The following is a 19209-nucleotide window of genomic DNA, read 5'->3' as shown; positions in this document are numbered from 1 at the left end:
ATCGGATTTGATGGTGATCACCACCCCCTCCATAGACGGCAACTTCACCTTCATGTGCCGGGTCGACGGTATGGCACCTATCCTGTTGAGCGTGGGTCTTCCCAACAGGATGTTGTATGCTGAAGGAGCGTTTACAACGAGGTATTTGATTTTCTCCGTTCTTGAACCCACCACATCTGTAAACGTTGTCCTCAATTCTATGTACCCCCTGACCTCCACCTGGTCACCAGCGAAACCATACAAACACCCTCCATAGGGCCTCAACTGGTCAAGGGGCAGCTCCAGCTGCGTGAAAGTCGACCAGAACATCACGTCTGCCGAGCTTCCTTGGTCCACTAGCACCCTGTGGACCTTTCTTCCTATTGTTATCAGCGAAATTACTATGGGATCGTTGTCATGAGGCACAACATCCCGGAGATCTTGCTTGGTGAATGTAATATCCACTTCCGGCGAGTGGTCTTCAAACATATCCACCGTCATCACAGACCTCGCGTACCTCTTCCTCTGTGATGCGGTGCATCCACCTCCTGAGAAACCCCCTGCAATGGTGTGGATTTCTCCGTGCCTAGGCATCTCGTGCTGCTGAGCCTCAACACCTGCTGGTTGGGAGCTCGACGCGCCCCCCGTCCTCCTATCCAACAAATAGTCATTTAGGAACCCGCTCTTAACCAGATCGTCGAGCTGATATCCTAATGCTAAGCACGAGTCCACTGTATGGCCAAAGCCCTGGTGAAACTCACACCAGGCGTCTGGCTTTGGTCCCAGTACCTTGTCGCCCACCTTTTCTGGCGCCTTTAACCTAGCGGATATATTGGGAATGGCGATCAGATCCGCCAATCCCATGACAAACTTGTGCTTAGGCGGGCGATTGTATTCCCGGCGTGCTGGTTGCTGGCGTCCTTGGCCTCTGCCCTTGTTCTTCCTTGGATCATAAGGATGGCGAGTCCTCTGATCCCTTCTGGCCGCCGCTGTCTCCAGCACCCTCTGTGGCTGGATCCTGGTCTAGGCGCGTGGCCTAGTGGGGGCCACGCTTCCTCTCTTCTCGACGACTTCGCTCTCGTCGGCGATGTGGGCCACCGCAAGTCGCCTAACCTCAGCAAACGTGGCAGGGTGTGCCCTGATCAATGCCTCGCAGAATGGTCCCGGCAGCACGCCCTTCTTAAATGCATAGACGAGCATTTCTTCATCTTTGGCCGGCGATCTGACCATTTGTGCCCCAAAGCAATTTAGGTAGTCCCTAAGGGAATCTCCCTGATACTGCCTTATATCAAACAAATCGTAAGACACCCTGGGCGGTGCCTTATTCACGATGTACTGCTCGACGAAAATCTTCGAGAACTGTTGAAAACTGGTTATGTGACCGTTAGGCAGGCTCACAAACCATTCCAGCGCCGTTCCCTGGAGCGTGCTCACGAACATCTTGCAATACACGGCGTCTGATCCCCCTGACAGCATCATCTGCGTATGGAACGTGGTGAGATGAGCTTCAGGATCCTCCACGCCGGTGAAAACAGCCTTAACAGGAACCACACTCGCAGGAATAGGCGTGTCAGTAATCGCCTGATTGAAAGGCATAGGAAAAACACGAGGTGGCGACGACGGCGCGACCTCTTCAGCAATAGAGCGCCCTTGTTGCTCCTGAAGAGCTTGACGCAGCTCCTCAGTCACCTTGCTAAGCTCATCATTCCTGGCCCGAGAGGCGGCCAGGTCCTCATCCATTCTCGCCTGTTCTATGCGCGAGGCTTTCACAGTTGCCTGCAACGAGCGCATAATCTCTACCATCTGCGCCATGGTCATGGCGGCGGCGCCTTCAGCAGCGACGGGCGCAACTGGACTTGAACGATTGCTTCTCATTTTTCTCATGAAACTTGGCGAATCACAGAATGCAGCGAACAACACTTACTTCACCTACGATCGGTTCAGCGATCAATCGGAAAAAACTGCGCGAAACTCCGCAAGAAAACTCAAGAACACCGCGAACCTCCAAAGAAACCTGCAACTCCACCAGAAACCACCGCTTCTCCCACGGATAACCAAATGAGCGAAAGAACTCAAACTCCACCGAACAAATCACGCGTAAACAGCAGAAAACCTCACTTCACCGAACAAAAATCCAAACGAACGGTGGAAAACGCGAAATCACCGAACAAATCTCAAACGAACAGCGAACGATGGTTGCACCAGCACACAAACACGCAGAAAACTACGAAAACCTCTAAGAACTCACGCTGTGGATGGGAACAGGTTTTACACGGCCCCACGGTGGGCGCCTGATGAACCTGCCTGTTGACCAGAACGTTGGAACTTGCCTCGTCAAACTTGGATCGACGTGTGCACCGCTTCTACCTCCGTCCTTCGTCGCGATCCACCTCAAGAACCTGCAAAAGAACAGAGCGGCGCCGCTGCGGCCGATCGCACTCCAACGCCCAAGTCAGTGACCGAACCACCAAATACTAAGAGCAAGAACACTCAAGAACTCTCAAGGAACCGTGGAATGTTCTCTCTCACAGTATGCTCAAGAACTCGCAAGCGTAAAGAGTATAATCTGAACGTGCGTACCTCAGAAGTTCGTTGAGAACTCTTATATACCTGGTCACTTTCTCTCTCCTGGCAGTTACAGACCTGGACACGTGTCTTGCATCCAGTCGTACACGTGCCATCATCTGGAGCCTCCTTGACTTGGGCGCTGCTTCTGACTCTCTTTTGGCTAAGTTACTTATGCAGGGTACTGCCCAGTGCATAGCTAACTTGGCAGCGCGATCTCTACTGGAATTGGCGAGTTAGGGTGCTCTCGTACACCTTCCCTGTGGTCTCGTCGGCCGCCTTCATAATCTGCACCACCTTCATCTTCGGCGATGTGCTTACTCTGGCGATCTCCAATCACTTGGTCGCCTGAGTTTATCATCTGGCGACTTCATCTTCAACTGGGCGATCGCCTGGTATGCTGGAGATCGGAGCACGCCAACTTAATAACTGTCGACTACACGAGCCTCCCGACTTCCTTCACTTCTGCGAATCTGGCGCCTTGTCAACATGCCTACACTGTAGCTTGGTGCCACGTCATCACTTCCGACTACCAGGGCGGTACAGCTAGTAATACTAGTACTGCTAGTAATACTAGTACTGCTAGTAATACTAGTAATAGTAGTAATACTAGTATTGTGTGTAATCCTAGTACTACTAGTACTGCTAGTAATACTAGTACTGCTCGTAATACTAGTACTGGTACTGCTAGTAATACTTGTAATACTAGTACTGCTAGTAATATTAGTACTGCTAGTAATACTTGTAATACTAGTACTGCTAGTAATCTTAGTACTGCGAGTAGTACTAGTAATGCTAGTAATACTAGCACTGCTTGTAATACTAGTACTGCTAGTAATACTAATACTGCTCGTAATACTAGTAATTCTAGACATACTGATATTGTTAGAATTACTAGTACTTCTAGTAATACTAATACTGCTAGTAATACTAGTACTGCTTGTAATACTAGTAATGATAGTAATACTAATACGGCTAGTAATATTAGGACTGCTAGTAATACTAATACTGCTAGTAATATTAGTACTTCTAGTACTGCTAATAATACTACTAGATCTAGTAGTATTAGTACTACTAGTAATATTAGTACTGCTAATAATATTATTACTGCTACTAATACTAGTAACAGTAGTAATACTAGGCTAGCTTGTAATACTAGTACTGCTAATAATATTAGTACTGCTAGTCGTACTAGTACTGCTAGTAATCCTAGTACTGCAAGTAATACTAATAATGTTAGTATAACTTGTAATACTAGTACTACTAATACTGCTAGTAATTGTAGTACTCCTAGCAATAATAGTATTGCTAGTAATACTAGTAATGCTAGTAATAATAGGAATGCTAGTATTGCTGGTAATACTAGTACAACTAGTAATACTAGTACTGCTAGTAATATTAGTACCGCTAAAACTGCTAGTAATACTAGTACAACTAGTGTTCCCGCCGGTTGACCAGGGATGTCTTTGCGCGTGGCTTATCCTCGCGAGCTAAGGAACCTTCGTTCTGCACCGTCTGTGTGTACCTGAAAAGAAGTGAACAAAGGGGTGCCCTCGCGGCCGTTTGCACTCCGACGATCAAGTCAGCTGGCGAGAAATATCAATGTGACACACCTCCGTATCGGAGCATCGTGAATGAATGCTGTGAAGGTGGTTTAATAACTGAGTACTGAATGCTGCCTAAATTGCCTGTGCGTACAGTGGGTGCGCGAGCAAAACAATTAGGGTGTGTGTAAACTGAAAACTCCGATCCCCGTCTCAAACCTCTAAAGCTCCTTTTAAACTTCTAAAGCATTTATAGCGTCTTAAAGCGCATTGGAAGCGTCTTAAAGCGCATTTAAGGCGCTTAAAAATGTTCAACACATTTTAAAACGTTCAAAGCATTTAAAGAGTTTAAAGTGCTTTAAAGCGTTCGAAACGTAAGATAAACAAACGCGTACCTTAGCAAACTTTCAGGGCAACCTGTACCCCCTGATGATTCGGTACTTATTGCCATGTGTTCTTCTGACTTAATCGCTATTCTCTATGGAAGGCCTTACAACGTCGTAACCGAACTTAGGGATAATCCATCGTGCAAGTCCTCCTTTTTTGAAGTGCATCTGGCGTAAGGGATGACTTTTTTGGTGCCAACTCATGCGCCCCAACCTCTAGTCACTTGCCCTGGGAGTGTATCTACCTTCCTCTCGCACTACGCACGTGGTTTGCCCCTGGGTTTGGCCCTCTCATGGGTGGTATCTATCCCAGGGGCTTCCCAGATGTGGCATGAGTACTTCACGAGTCAGGTTACTCCCTACAAGTACTAGAACTATGGCCTTGAAGCCACATGTCTCTTCTCTTTATTACTGTTCTGAGGTACTGAGGCTTTTCGTGGTGTCACCCCCTTCACGGTCTTTCCTACCCATGGGTATCGGTTGGTGACACCGTCGATGCCTTATCCTGGCGACGCCTCATCTTGGCGACGCCTCACCTTGGCGACACCTACACCTCACGATTTCTTAAGCGGTCAACTTGTTGACTTTCTTCCCTTGGGCCCCTTGAGGGGTCCCACCATATGTTGACTTTGACTTTGACTTTGACTTTGGTCAACGCCTGGGGACGAGACGGTACACAAGCCCCCCAGTCTTGAGCTGACACTTGTTTCAACAAAAAGACTAAGGCCTCGCCCCATCGTCCACATGGCATTCTTGCTGACGTGACATTTCCTTGAGCAGTTGACGTGACATTCTCTGAGCGTCAGACGCAACATTCTCTGCGCTGGTGATGTGACGCTTTAAGTTGTGCGCTAGTCTCTCGACACGTGGCACGATCCTACGGCTGAGAATGAGTATCGTTAGCGTTTCTCAAGTTAACGTTATAACTTTTCGAAAACGCGAGCTCAAGGCACTGTTCCATTCACTCTCTTCGTATTCCCTCTACTGTTCACCTTCTCCTCCAAAAACTTTCTCTACAGTCTTTCTTCGCGAAAGCTCTCACCTTTGCGACTTCCAAACACAAAAGGTATGGTCTTTCTACTCTCTTCGCCTTTTTGCTTTACTGTATTGCTATTACAAGTGTCTGGGACTGTTTATGTTCATGCAATTCTTGTGTTCTTCTCTCTTCCTTCGCATTTCTTCGTTCTTCCCTCTTTTCTGGATTTCTCGTGTGGGTAGGCGTCTTCTTAGGGTTTCTTTCCCCTTTTTCGCCATAAACCTATTCACTAAACCTTTCCTCTTCTTCGTTCTTCATCTTCTTCGTCAATCTATGGCACACACAAAAACAACCGCCAATCCTCCTCCCTCCGGGATCAACTATAAGATTCAGTACCCGTGGGCCTCTGATGAACTCCTAGTTGAGTGCACAACCTTAACCACCGTTGGAGACGTGGAGGACCATATGGGTGACCCACGGTTATACAATTTCAATGCTTTCTACAGCGTCCACGACTCCCACGTCTTCGTTCGTCATGACACCCCCGGGGAGCCTGTCTGCGTGGACGATAGGTCCAACGGTGGGAAACCATTTTTCTTTCTTTACCAAACAGTGTTCAAATGTGTCGGTCTGCGCCTTCCTTTTACAGCCTTCGAAAGGGAGCTGCTCACCGAAATCAGCACAGCCCCTGACAAGCTACACCCCAACAGCTGGGCATTCATCAGGGCCTTCGAGATTCTGTGCAGGTACTTAGGCATTCTACCCTCAGTGGACGTCTTCCTTCATTTCTTTGAAGTGAAGAAGCAAGGGAAAAGCCTCTGGGTGAGCTTTTCTGGAGTCGCTGGCAGGATACTCCTTACCCTTTTCCAGAATTCGTACAAGGGGTGGAAGGGCAAATTCTTCAGGGTGTGTTGCACCAAACGCGACCCCACAGCCCTGGACGACTTCCCCTTATATTGGATGGAAGAACCAAAGTTGATTAAGCCCAAGTCCTTAGACGAACTACCCTCTGTTGATAGAGAGGTATGTGTGGCTTTAGCCGGGCTGGGAATCGTCTTCAGCACCGTGAAGCTCATAGCTTGCGAGTTTAATGCGAGCGCCCTCTCCACCTACTTCGGTAGGAAAATCTACACCCCTACTTGTCTTCTTTATATTTGCCTCTTGATGTGCTTTCTCTGATTGCTGTGTGTGCTGTTTATCTGCTCCAAACCTTTGTATGTGCTGCATGTGCTTTTACCTGGTATTAGCTCTAACCTCTTGCTCCTTTGCTTGTCTGATACAGCATCAGTGATGGACTCATCGAGGCGAATCGCGCTGGCCAAGACCTTGAGGGCTTGCCTCAAGGCAACTTCTGCGAAGGCTGGCGCCTCCAACGCCCCCCAGAAGCCCCACAAAGTCCAAATTCACCATATACTGCCCCCACAACAAATTCGCCCCACACCGCCCAAACTCCTAACTCTCCCCACTCCCTTCAAACACCTAACTCACCCCCACCCATTGCTGCAGTCCCACTGGCTGTGGCACACTCCCCTACTCCAGCCCCCCTGGACAAGGGCAAGGGTGTCCTTGTGGCCCCCTCTGATGACGAAGACTCTGGCGAGGGACAAGTCTTCAAGAGAAGGAGGACCAACAGGGTCATCTCCTCACGATCTGCCTCCCCCCCACATGGAGAGTCGCTGAGGGACAACCCTCCCAGCGCCACGTCTCCCCCATCGCAAACAGGCCCAGAGGAGGGGGCAGAATCTACACCCCCACCAACACAAACTGCACCTCAAACTTCCACCCCAGAGGTCTTGACGATTCCCCCCGCGATCATGCAACTGATGAGGGGATTCAATGAGAGGTCGTCGGGGAGCTCTTCTGGCGAAGCTAAGAAGGAAGGTATGCCCTACTACATGGGGGCCTTACTGGCTATTGCACTCGATTGGCGCGCACAAGCAAAAACCAAGGCTATCGAGATGCAAACCCTTCAGGCTCTTGAGCCAGAGGTGGCCATCCTGAAGGAAGAAAAGCTGAAGCTGGAGGATGCCTACCGAGCCCCCCTGGCAGAGACCCAAAAAGTGGAGGAAACGGCCACCCTGAGGCTGAGTGAGGCTAACCAGGAGCACGCCAACCTTTTGGGCTTCGTGGCCCCTCTACAGGCGGAGGTGGTTGATTTGAGGGAGGTGGTTGAATCCTCCAAGGCCCTCGGGGTGAAGTTGAACGAAGTTGAGGGGGAGCTAGCTGCAAAGACTGAAACTCTCAACCTTCTCCAAGCTAAACATGACAAATCTCAAGCTGAAGTGAACAAGGTTCAGGTGGAGAAGGAATTCTTGGAAAAGCAGCTAGCGGCCAAGGACTCCAAGATCGAGGAGTTGGAGAAAGCCAACCGAGTCCTCCTCGACGATATGGCCGACACCTTTTGATCCTGTTGCCAACTCTAACGTGGAGGAATCGCTTTGTCGCTTCCTTACCCCGCCTATGCAACTGTTTTATCCGCAAGAGTGCTCTTAGAACCTTCTCCGGGAACTTCAAACGCAACCTGCAAAACACACAGACGGCGCCTCTAGCGGCCGTTTGCACTCCGACGCTCAAGTTAGGTCACAGAATCACCAACAAAAATAATGTGTGTTTGAATTTCTCTCTGATTCTCTTTTTATCTCTCTCTGTGTCTGTGCCTAACAGAATTCTGTTACACTATTCTCTGCGCGTGTTAGAATTCTGTTACGCTTTTGTACGAAAACGTACCACAATCAGTAAAGACGTGGGTGTCTGTGTTTTTTGTGTGTACCTTTCACGACGCGGAGTGCACCTTTATCTTGGCCGCGCCCCTCTCAGATGGTGACACGTGGAGGCATGCAACTCACATCTAACCGTACACGTGCCACTACCTGAAGGGCTCTAGCGCATCTCTCTGTGTGCCTAAGTTATTCCCTTGCGGAGTAACTTAGCGCGTTTCCTCCATCTGGGTGAATCGCACACTCCCAGGAGAACGCCAGGTGTGGCTGGACTAGGCACCCTCACCAAGCATTGCTCCCTTGCATACACGATTTCCCCTTCACGGAATCATGCACGTAATGGGTTAAGAGAGTCACCAATCACTAACTGGTTTACTAACTCCCTCAGGCCACCCTCGTGCACGATTCTTCCGGCGAGCAGCTCCTCTTTCTCTGAGATATGATCATGCGAAGTCCATGCGTAACGCTCTCGCTGGGAATCTCAGTCTCAGTTTAACTGCGTGTAACACGAAACCACGATGACCATGCACCCGATGACTGATCGGTGCTCTATTGCTTCTCGCGTTCTCCCCCCGGGTGTTTATCTTGGAACTAATCTGTCGGTGGCCACTCAGTTACTGACCACCGATCTCCATACCGGGTGATTTCCTCCCTGATTCCTCTGAGATATGATCCACGTGTCACCCTGCAAGTGGTCCACGTGGTTATCCGCTGCTGACGTTATCGACTACCGATGATCGACCGGATCACAAGCCCCCTAGTCTCGAGCTATGAACTCGTTCTCAGCGAAGAGACTAAGTGGTCGCGCTCTCGGTCCACGTGGCAAGTGGGGCCACATCACGTGCCACTTCATGTGTTGCCTTTTGACGTTATGACTTCCTCCCTTAATCTCGCGACACGTGGACGCATCAACGGTCAGCGTGGAGTGTCGCTAATGCTTCCCTTATTCAAATAGGCGCGCGCCTTCACTGTTTCATCATCCTCTTCAATACTCCAACTCTCAGACTTGCTTCGAATCCCCTCTCTGCGTGCCCAACTTTCTTCGAGCTTTCTACCTCAAGACCTTCCACGATCATCTAAAGGTATGACTTTTCTTTTTCCTTGATCCATTTAGGTTCTTTTCACCTATTGCATTCATGTCTTTCACTACCATGCATTCATCTTTTCTGTTTTTCTTCTTCTCAACCCGCGCTAGGGTTTTTTGCGTTTCTCACTTCGCTTTTTACTTCTCCCTATTCCTCTTCTTCGCCTGGACCTTTCTCTCTTCTTCCCTTCCTCTGTTTTTCACCGAACCATTCATCATTCCCTCTTCTTCCGTTCATCTGACCTTTTGCTTTCCCCCATTGTAGTTATCTCGCAATGGCTCGCTTGAAGCAAACTGCTCGCATCATTGCCTCATCCTCTGGTGCACAGCCTTCAGCAAGTGCACCAGCGTCACCTCCACCTGATGCAGCTCCCTATCAGGACTACGCCAGGGTCTACGACTGGGCTCCCCTGGCATTGCTGGCCGAAACTTCCACTCAACTACCTAAAGGCCACCTCAAGACCCTTCTAAGCAACGACCCTGATGAGCCCTCCTGCGCCATCGACAGGGAGAATGACTTCAATGTTCGTATACGCATTCCTCCTCGAGGGATGCCAATCTGCATGGACGATAGGGCTACCAATGGGGTGCGCTTCACCTTCATATACTCCGCCATCTTCAAAAGGTTGAAGTTGCGCTTGCCCTTCACCTTCTTTGAGAAGGAGCTGATGATGGAGCTGAACGTCGCCCCTTGCCAACTCCACCCGAATGCCTGGGCTTTCATACGGGCATTCGAGATCCTCTGCAACTACTTTGGGCATAACGCCTCAGTAGACGTCTTCCTACATTTCTTCGAGGCGAAGAACCCTGGGGATAGGTCTGCCTGAATGGAGTTGCTGGACGAGTGATCTTGGGCCTGTACCAGCAATCGTTTAAAGATTGGAAGGGCAGGTTCTACATGATATCTGCTACCCAGCAAAGCCCAACGCTGCTCGAGGGGTTTCCCCTTTATTGGGTTCCTGGAGTGGAGTTTAAGAAACCCCGGGGCCTTGAAGCCATGGCTCCCTACGAGCACGAGCTGTGTAGGTTGCTCCTAGGGGCAAAATATAACTCGGCCCTTCTCATCAAACACGAGTTTGATGTGGTGTCTCTAAAGAAGTACATACGTAGGCTCTTCTTCTTGCACCCCTTAGAATACTTGCACACTCTCATGCATACTTGCATAACATTTTATCAACTTGCATAATTATGCCATCTAACTCTTCTTTTTACCCTTGATGTAGACATGACTTCAGGGAAAGATAGGAGGAGGGCATTACTGGAGCTTGCCCGGACCAGGGGAGCCAAGGGGACTGGTTCTTCCTCCTCTACCACCGAGCCCATCGCAGCTCCCCCTCTCTCGGTCACGCCAGCTGAAGGCCTCGAGCCAGAGAAGAAAAGATGAAGGCTAGTAAAGGCCTTTCCCACAACTGTGGCGGTCGCTGCTGATCCTACCCCCTCAACCGAGGAGGAGAGTTCTGGCTCTCCTCTCATACATCGCAAGAGGAAACACCAAGAGGTTGGGGGGGCTTCGTCTCTTAGGCCTGGGAATATTGAAGTGGTACAGATCGAGGAGGGTTCACCCCCACCTCCTCCTACTCAACCTGCCTCAGCACCAACTTTCTCTCCCTCCCCTCAGCGCCTACCATCTCCGACGCCTCAACCTCCGTCTCCAGCATCACTTCTACCTCCACCCCCAGCGGGCCACGCTATTGGTCAACCCATTCCACCTGCTGGGAGTGATTCTGCCCATTCGGGGGGTCTCTCAAGACTTCCTGCATCACCACCACCGCCAACCTCTGCTGCTATTGCTGAAGGTGTTGAGGCCAGCTCGGAGCCAAGCAGCTCTGGCGCTAGCAATGAAAATTTCAGTCGGGTCATTGCCTTGGTTCGACATTTCATACGCAGCCGTGAGCTTCTCGAGTGGAGTGGGCAGGAGGTGGACATGCACTTGGCCAAGCAGATAGTGCTTTCCCTAGAGTTTTCCACCCAGCACCGCAAGCAATTAGTCCTGGAGAAGAGGATCAAGGAGCTTGAGCACGACAAGGAGTCACTGCAGAGTGACTTTGAGGCTGCCCAAGGGTCCGTAGACCTGATGAGGGATATGATGGAAAAGTCCAGGAAAGAGTACCTATCGCAGGTCCAAGAGACCATCAAGACTGAGATCTTGATGGGATAAGCTGTCAACGCTTTGGACAACGAAGTGGTGGAGCTGAGGAGCAAGGTAATCAACTTGGAGGCTGAGACTTCCTCCCTACGCCAACTGAACTCACAACTAGCGGGGGATCTCAAGTCCACCAAGGAGGAGGCCACTGAAGGGGGGAGGAAACTTGAGAAGGCAGTGGACGAGCTTTCTGCGATGAAGGTCGAGCTTGCCGAAGCAAAGGGCAAACTGGGAGAAGCTGCCTCTTCCATTGCTTCCCTCACCATTGAGAAGAACGCCTTGGAGACTTCAAAGCAAAAGCTCGAAGCTGAAAATGCCGAACTTATGAACGTGGGTGTTGCGCCCTTGCTGATGGGTTCAAGTTGGCATTCGAGCAGATTCGTTGCATTCTTCCTGACGTGGACCACTCGCAGTTCAGCATCTACCACGAAGTGGTAGATGGCAAGCTCATTCCTCCTTCTTAAGTTTTCTTCTTGTAATTTCATATTTCTGCACAATTCCTGTACTTGAAACTTGTATAAACCTTGGTGTGAATACATACTTGCTTCAGCTATATGTTTCTTCTCTCGTACCTTCTTAATCTTCATCTTTCTCTTTGCACACGACTAACTGTTAACTAGCTTAGGTTTAGCGCGATCTGTACTCTTTGATCTTGGCCTCTACCTTGATCACGACTAACTACTCCCTTAGCTTTGTCTTTAACTGTTCTTATGCATAGCTTCGTACTAGATGACTGACTAGGCATAGTCTGGCTGCTTCGGCTTATTGTGTAAGAACTTGTTTGGAAAAGCTTCCTTCGGCAAGGCACTACGCACTAGCATATCCACCGACAACTCATCAGTCATCGTTCTTCGGTCTTCACCTTGCTTCTCTGTCGCTCTAGTGCTAACTGCATAGAGGACTTTGACATCGATCGTCAGAGGTGATGCCTTGTTTTGGGGGAAGAAGAGTGTTTCTCGATAGCCCCTCTTATCTTCCCCAAGGTCATCAACCTTGAGCGGATCGGGTCGTTCTTTCCCTTCCTCACTCCTGGGGTGAGAAGGGTTTAAACTAAGGGCTTTACTGGGCCAATATTGGTATATGCCAAGTGGGTAAGAACGTTTGTCGAAATCCTTCCTTTCCCTCTCTTGGTCTTACTAGCACCCCTGGCTTTTCGAACCCTAGTCGCCTGCACTCACGCCTGGGGTGAGGAGGACTTAGCTTAGCGCCCATACTCGCGCCTAGGGCGAATAAGGCCTAACCGATCACCTGCACCCGCGCCTGGGGTGAGGGGGATTTTAACTTGAAAACTCTCGCACACTTGATATGCTGATAATCTTTTCATTGGGTGGCCTCGTTAAAAACCCTCCTTAGGGAAAAGAGTGCCCCCTTATCTGTTTAACTGTTTTCAGTATATACACTGAGTGTGTCTTTAGCGCGAGAACGCAACTACTTTACAACTTAACTAAAATAAAATTTCAAGTGGGTGGCGTTCCACGTTCTGGGGATTGCTCCTCCCTCCAGAGTTTCCAGCCGATAAGCTCCATTCTCCAATGCCTCAACCACTCTGTATGGACCTATCCACTTTGGAGACAACTTGTTTTCCATCTCATTCTGATGCGCCTTTCTCATCACTAGATCACCTTCCTGGAAGCGCCTGAGCCTCACCTTGGAGTTGTGCATCCGTTCTACTCTTCTCTTGACGGCTTCAGCACTAACTCTGGCTTCTTCTCGCACTTCGTCCAGTAGGTCGAGATTCACCTTTCGCTCTTCGTTGGATTCTTCGGCAATGAAATTCAAAAACCTGGGGGAGCTCTCCTGTATCTCCACGGGAATCATGGCATCTGTCCCGTAGACAAGGCTAAAGGGTGTCTCATGGGTGCTGGACTGTGGAGTGGTATGGTAGGACCATACGATTCTGGGGACCTCCTCTGCCCATTTTCCTTTAGCTTTCTCTAGTCTTCGCTTCAGCCCCCTGAGCAGTACTCGGTTGGCTGACTCCACCTGACCATTGGTTTGTGGGTGTTCCACCGAGGCGAAAACCTGTTGTACCTTTAACTCCTCGCACATCTTCTTTAGCTGATGACTTGTGAACTGGGTGCCATTGTCGGAGACCAGCTTCTTGGGTACTCCGAAACGGCAGACAATGTTCTTCCAGACAAAGTGCTTGACTTTTTGTGCGGTGATGTGCGCGACTGGTTCTGCCTCCACCCACTTGGTGAAATACTTGATGGCCACGATGAGGAACTTCATCTGCCTTATCGCCAGGGGAAAAGGTCCTAGGATGTCGATTCCCCATGTGTGAAATGGCCATGGGCTATGGATGGACTTCAACTCCTCGGGAGGTGCCTTATGCCAATGTGCGTGAAGTTGACACTGTTTGCAATGTTGAGCATACCTCACGCAGTCTTCCTTCAACGTTGGCCAGTAGTACCCTGCGCGGAGGATCCTACTTGCCAAAGCGCGACCACCTACGTGACTTCCGCATACCCCCTCGTGTAGCTCTGACATAAGTCTAGTGCATTGCTCGCCATACACGCAGATCTGCACAGGATGAGAAAACCCAAATCTAAACAGGTTTCCATCAATCAAAGTAAACTTACTCGAGCTCCTCTTTATTCTTTTTGAATCTGTCGGGTCAAGTGGGAGTACACCATCTTCTAAGTACAACTGGTACGGTGTTATCCACGTTTCGGGCTCCCTAATAGCGCAGACTTCCATCACCTCATCGGTCTTTGCCGGTCCCGCTCTAACCCTCGGCGCTTTCAACGTCTCTAGAGTCAGCGAACGATGACCGATCGCCAGATGCTCCATCGATTTGTACACTTGAAGTACCTGGTTGTCAGACACGAATGCTCGCAGTACCTTCAAGGTCTCCTGAATGACGGTCCTTTGTTTTCCCCCTTTGCCAGAGTTGGCCAGCTTGGCAAGCAGGTCTACTCTGGCATTTTGCTCTCTCGGCACATGAATTAGTTCAAACTCGGTGAAGGACGTCTTCAGGAGCCGTACGTATTCCAGGTAAGCTGCCATCTGGGGATCTTTCGCCTGGAACTCCCCTGTAACTTGCCCGGTGACTAGCAAAGAGTCACTCTTAGCAACCAGACTTCTTGCTCCCATTTCTCTTGCTAGCAACATTCCTGCGATCAGGGCATCATACTCCGCCTGATTGTTGCTAGCCTTGAAGGCAAAGCGGAGGGACTGCTCGATCAGCACTCCGTTCGGGCCTTCCAAAATGACCCCAACGCCGCTTCCGTGCTGATTGGAAGAGCCATCCACTGATAATACCCATCGGAAGTCTAACCCTTCTGAAGGTGTCGCGACCGACGACAGCTCGACCACAAAGTCGGCGAACACCTGCCCCTTTATCGGTCCTCGGGGCTCGTACTGAATGTCGAACTCTGACTATTCCACCGCCCACTTGACCATCCTTCCCGCTACGTCTGGTTTCTTTAGCACCTTTTGGATGGGCAGATCTGTCATTACCACTACTGTGAAGCTGTGGAAATAATGTCTGAGTTTTCTTGCTGAAAATACTACCGTCAGGGCAGCCTTCTCGAGGGCTTGGTACCTTGTTTCAGGGCCTTGCAGTACCTTACTCACAAAGTACACAGGCTTCTGGACCTGATCTTGCTCTAGCACCAGGACTGAACTGACTGCTCTCTCCGTCACAGCAAAGTATAGACGAAGAGGGGTGCCCACTTGTGGTTTACGCAAGACCGGTGGGCTTGCCAGGTACTCCTTCAAGTTGATAAAGGCCTCCTCGCACTCCTGTGTCCAAAGGAATCTACTGTTGCGCTTAAGACACTGGAAGTACGGATGACCTTTCTCCCCTCCAGCGGACATAAACCGGGATAATGCTGCCAGCCGACCGGTGAGTTGTTACACCTCCTTCACCGTCGTTGGACTCCTCATTGCCACGATTGCCGCGCACTTCTCTGGATTAGCTTCGATTCCACGCTCTGTCAGGAGGAAACCCAAGAACTTCCCTGCCTCCACGCCGAAAATACATTTCTCAGGGTTGAGCTTCAACCTGTACCCGGCGATGGTGGTGAATAATTTCTCAGGGTTATGCATGCACGTTTCTTCCGAACATGGGCGAGAGCACCCTATCCATAAGTCGCTGATAGGTAGCCCCCGCATTCTTCAGCCCGAACGGCATTACCTTGTAGCAGTAGCAAGACCATTCAGTCATGAATGCTGTCTTGCATTCATCCCTGGGGTGCATTCTGATCTGGTTGTATCTTGAGAATGCATCCAAGAAACTGAGTAGCTTCCCCCTGATGCGCTATCCACCAGAGCGTCTATACTGGGTAGAGGGTAGGAATCTTTGGGGCATGCCTTGTTGAGGTCAGTGAAGTCCATGCACATCCTCCACTTGCCGTTTGGCTTCTGAACCAGTACCACGTTCGCTAGCCACTCTGGGTACTGGATCTCCCTGACGTGCCCTGCGGCAAGGAGCTTTTGCGCTTCGTCGTGGATCACTTTCCTCTTCTCTTCGTTGAATTTCCTTCGCCTCTGACGCACAGGTCGGACTTTAGGATCCATCGACAGGCGATGGCAAAGGAAGTCAGGGTCGATTCCTGGCATGTCAGATGTTGACCATGCGAACGCGCCCATGTGCTTCTCGATCACCCCGGCGATCAACCCTCGTTCTTCTTCGCCGAGCGATCCTCCCAACTTGAACTTTCTCCCCCTTATATCTACTTCTACCCACCCCTCAGCTGGGTGGGGTCTTCTCTCGCTGGCGATGACCGTCCTTGCGATCCCTGACTCGCGAGGAGTGATCATGCCCTCCTCCTCTGCTTCCAACTGAGCTACCTGGGAGCCTCCCAGCGTAGCAGCCTCCATCTCCTGATCGCCATGCGTTCCCCTAACCACCGATCGCTCTTTGAACACACCTGGTGGTGGTGTTGAGGTGACATGGCATATGCTCCTTTTCTGCCTGAGGCTGTTCACATAACAGCGCCTAGCCTCAGCCTGATCTGACTTGATGGTTATTACGGTCCCCTCCATCGACGGCAGCTTCAGCTTCATGTGCCTCGTCGATGGCATTGCACCCAACCTATTGAGTGTTGGCCTTCCCAGCAAGATATTGTACGCAGAAGGGGCGTTCACCACCAAGTACCTTATCTTTTCGGTGCGGGTTGTTGTTCCATCGGTGAACGTCGTCCTCAGCTCAATGTACCCCCGCACCTCTACCTGATCCCCTGCAAAGCCGTAAAGACATCCGGTATACGGTTTTAGTTGATCGGGGGACAGCTGCAACTTGTTGAACGTCGGCCAGAACATGACGTCTGCCGAGCTCCCTTGGTCTACGAGCACTCTGTGCACTCGCCTTCCTGCTGTGATGAGGGAGAAGACCACAGGATCGTTGTCGTGCGGTACAACGTCCCGTAGATCAACTTTCTTGAAAGTGATATCTACCTCGGGGAAATGGCCCTCGTCCACTGAGTCCACGGCCATAACCGATCGAGCATACCTTCTTCTTTGTGATGCGGTGCATCCCCCACCGGAGAAGCCCCCCGCAATCGTCTGCACCTCCCCGTGCACAGGGATTTCATGCTGCTGTTCTCCTGCCTGGGCCCCCGATGCGCGATCACCCTGCGCCTCCCGCAGGTAATCTGCCAGGAACCCAGACTTTACCAACTCTGCCAGCTAGTGCCCCAACGCCAAGCAGGAGTGGAGTGTGTGACCAAAGGCTTGGTGAAACTCACACCATTCGTTCTTTTTCCTCCCAAGTACCTTGTCTGTCATCTCTGGTACTCGGAGTCTCGCGGCTATGGCAGGAAGGGCGATCAGATCCGCCAACCCTACCATGAAATCGTATCTTGGGGGTGCATTATTCTCCCTTGCACGCCCCCTGCCCTGGTCCTTCTTGGGTGCATAAGGATGAGGTTTTCCCTGCACCTTCTTTCCCTCCTTTGCCTCATGCACCCTCGTGTGCTGCTGTTGCTTCCCCTGTCCTCCACGCGGCTTCAGTGGTGCAGCACTTCCTCTTTTCTCAGAAACCTCTGTCTCTGCCACTATGTGCGCCACCGCGCGTCGCCGGATCTCCGCAAAGGTGCTGGGATGGCTTCTGATGAGCGACTCACTGAAGGGACCAGGCAGCACTCCCTTCTTAAACGCATGCACCAGCATATCCTCGTCCTTGCTGGGCAATCTAACCACTTGTGCTTCGAAGCGGTTGAGGTAGTCTTTCAGCGACTCACCTTGATATTGGCGTACATCGACTAGATCGTACGACACCACTGAAGGTGCTCTGTTAACGATGTACTGCTCAGTGAAAAGCTTCGAAAACTGATGGAAGGACGTGATATGACCCTCTGGCAGACTCACGAACCATTCCATGGCGGTTCCACTCAGTGTACTCATGAACATCTTGCAATAAACGGCATCTGAGCCCCCAGACAGCATCATCTGAGTGTGGAACACCGTCAGATGCGCTTCTGGATCTTCTACCCCTGCGAATGACGCCTTCACTCCCACTAGGTTAGGAGGTACCACGGTTTGCATGATTTCAGGGGAGAATGGCATAGGGAACGCTCTCGGAGGCGATGGTGGCATCGACATCCCTTCTCCAACTGCGCATTCCTTCTGTGTCTGTAACGTCCTTCTCAGCTCCTCATTAACGCGATTCAGCTCATTGTTCCTACTCTGCGATGCAGCCAACTCTGCTTGCATCTTCTCTTGTTCAGCTCTCGACGCTGCGACATTGTCTTGCAGCGCACGCATCATCTCCAGGACCTGCGCCATTGTCACAGCTCCTTCCTCAGCAGATGGCGCAAGTGATGTTTGTCTTGTTCTCCTCATTTTCTCAGCAAAGACTTTGAGAAACTCCAGAAACTTTGGTGTGGATGGGACCACGATTCACACGGGCCCCACGGTGGGCGCCAAATGATCCTGTCGCCAACTCTAACGTGGAGGAATCGCTTTGTCGCTTCCTTACCTCGCCTATGCAACTGTGCTCTTAGAACCTTCTCCGGGAACTTAAAACGCAACCTGCAAAACACACAGACGGCGCCTCTAGCGGCCGTTAGCACTCCGACGCTCAAGTTAGGTCACAGAATCACCAACAAAAATAATGTGTGTTTGAATTTCTCTCTGATTCTCTTTTTATCTCTCTCTGTGTCTGTGCCTAACAGAATTCAGTTACACTATTCTCTGCGCGTGTCAGAATTCTGTTACGCTTTTGTACGAAAACATACCACAATCAGTAAAGACGTGGGTGTCTGTGTTTTCTGTGTGTACCTTTCACGACGCGGAGTGCACCTTTATCTTGGTCGCGCCCCTCTCAGATGGTGACACGTGGAGGCATGCAACTCACATCTAACTGTACACGTGCCACTACCTGAAGGGCTCTAGCGCATCTCTCTGTGCGCCTAAGTTATTCCCTTGCGGAGTAACTTAGCGGGTTTCTAAATTCTCGTGCGATCTCAACCTTTCTTGCACCTTTATCTGCTTCTATTTTCTTTACTATATCGAATGTGTTACCCTTGATACATCTCTTCATCGCTTTTGGCTCTAACTCTTTAGGTAGCACGTGACCTTCTTCCTTACTCTTCCCTCCTTAGTCGCAATACTTTACCTTCGTTTCCACGAGGAATATTCCTCATGAAGGCGTCGCCTGCCCCGTCATTCCCCAAAGGCAAAGGAGGATTTAACTTCGCGTCTTTCTGTTATCTTTGATAACTCGTGTTTTTATGCTTCTCCTCCTTAGTCCTCGAATTTTCCTTTTCTTCTGAGATTATGAAAATCTTCAATATGCTCTTTACTTACCTGTCTTGAGTCCCGAGGCGCTTGCTGCTAAGGGCATTACTGGCTTCACCATTGCTCAGG

Source organism: Phaseolus vulgaris, chromosome 7 (genome assembly GCF_051622355.1).
Source record: "Phaseolus vulgaris cultivar YP4 chromosome 7, ASM5162235v1, whole genome shotgun sequence".
In the NCBI taxonomy this organism is placed as follows: domain Eukaryota; kingdom Viridiplantae; phylum Streptophyta; class Magnoliopsida; order Fabales; family Fabaceae; genus Phaseolus; species Phaseolus vulgaris.
Note: the sequence above shows the minus strand (reverse complement) of the source record.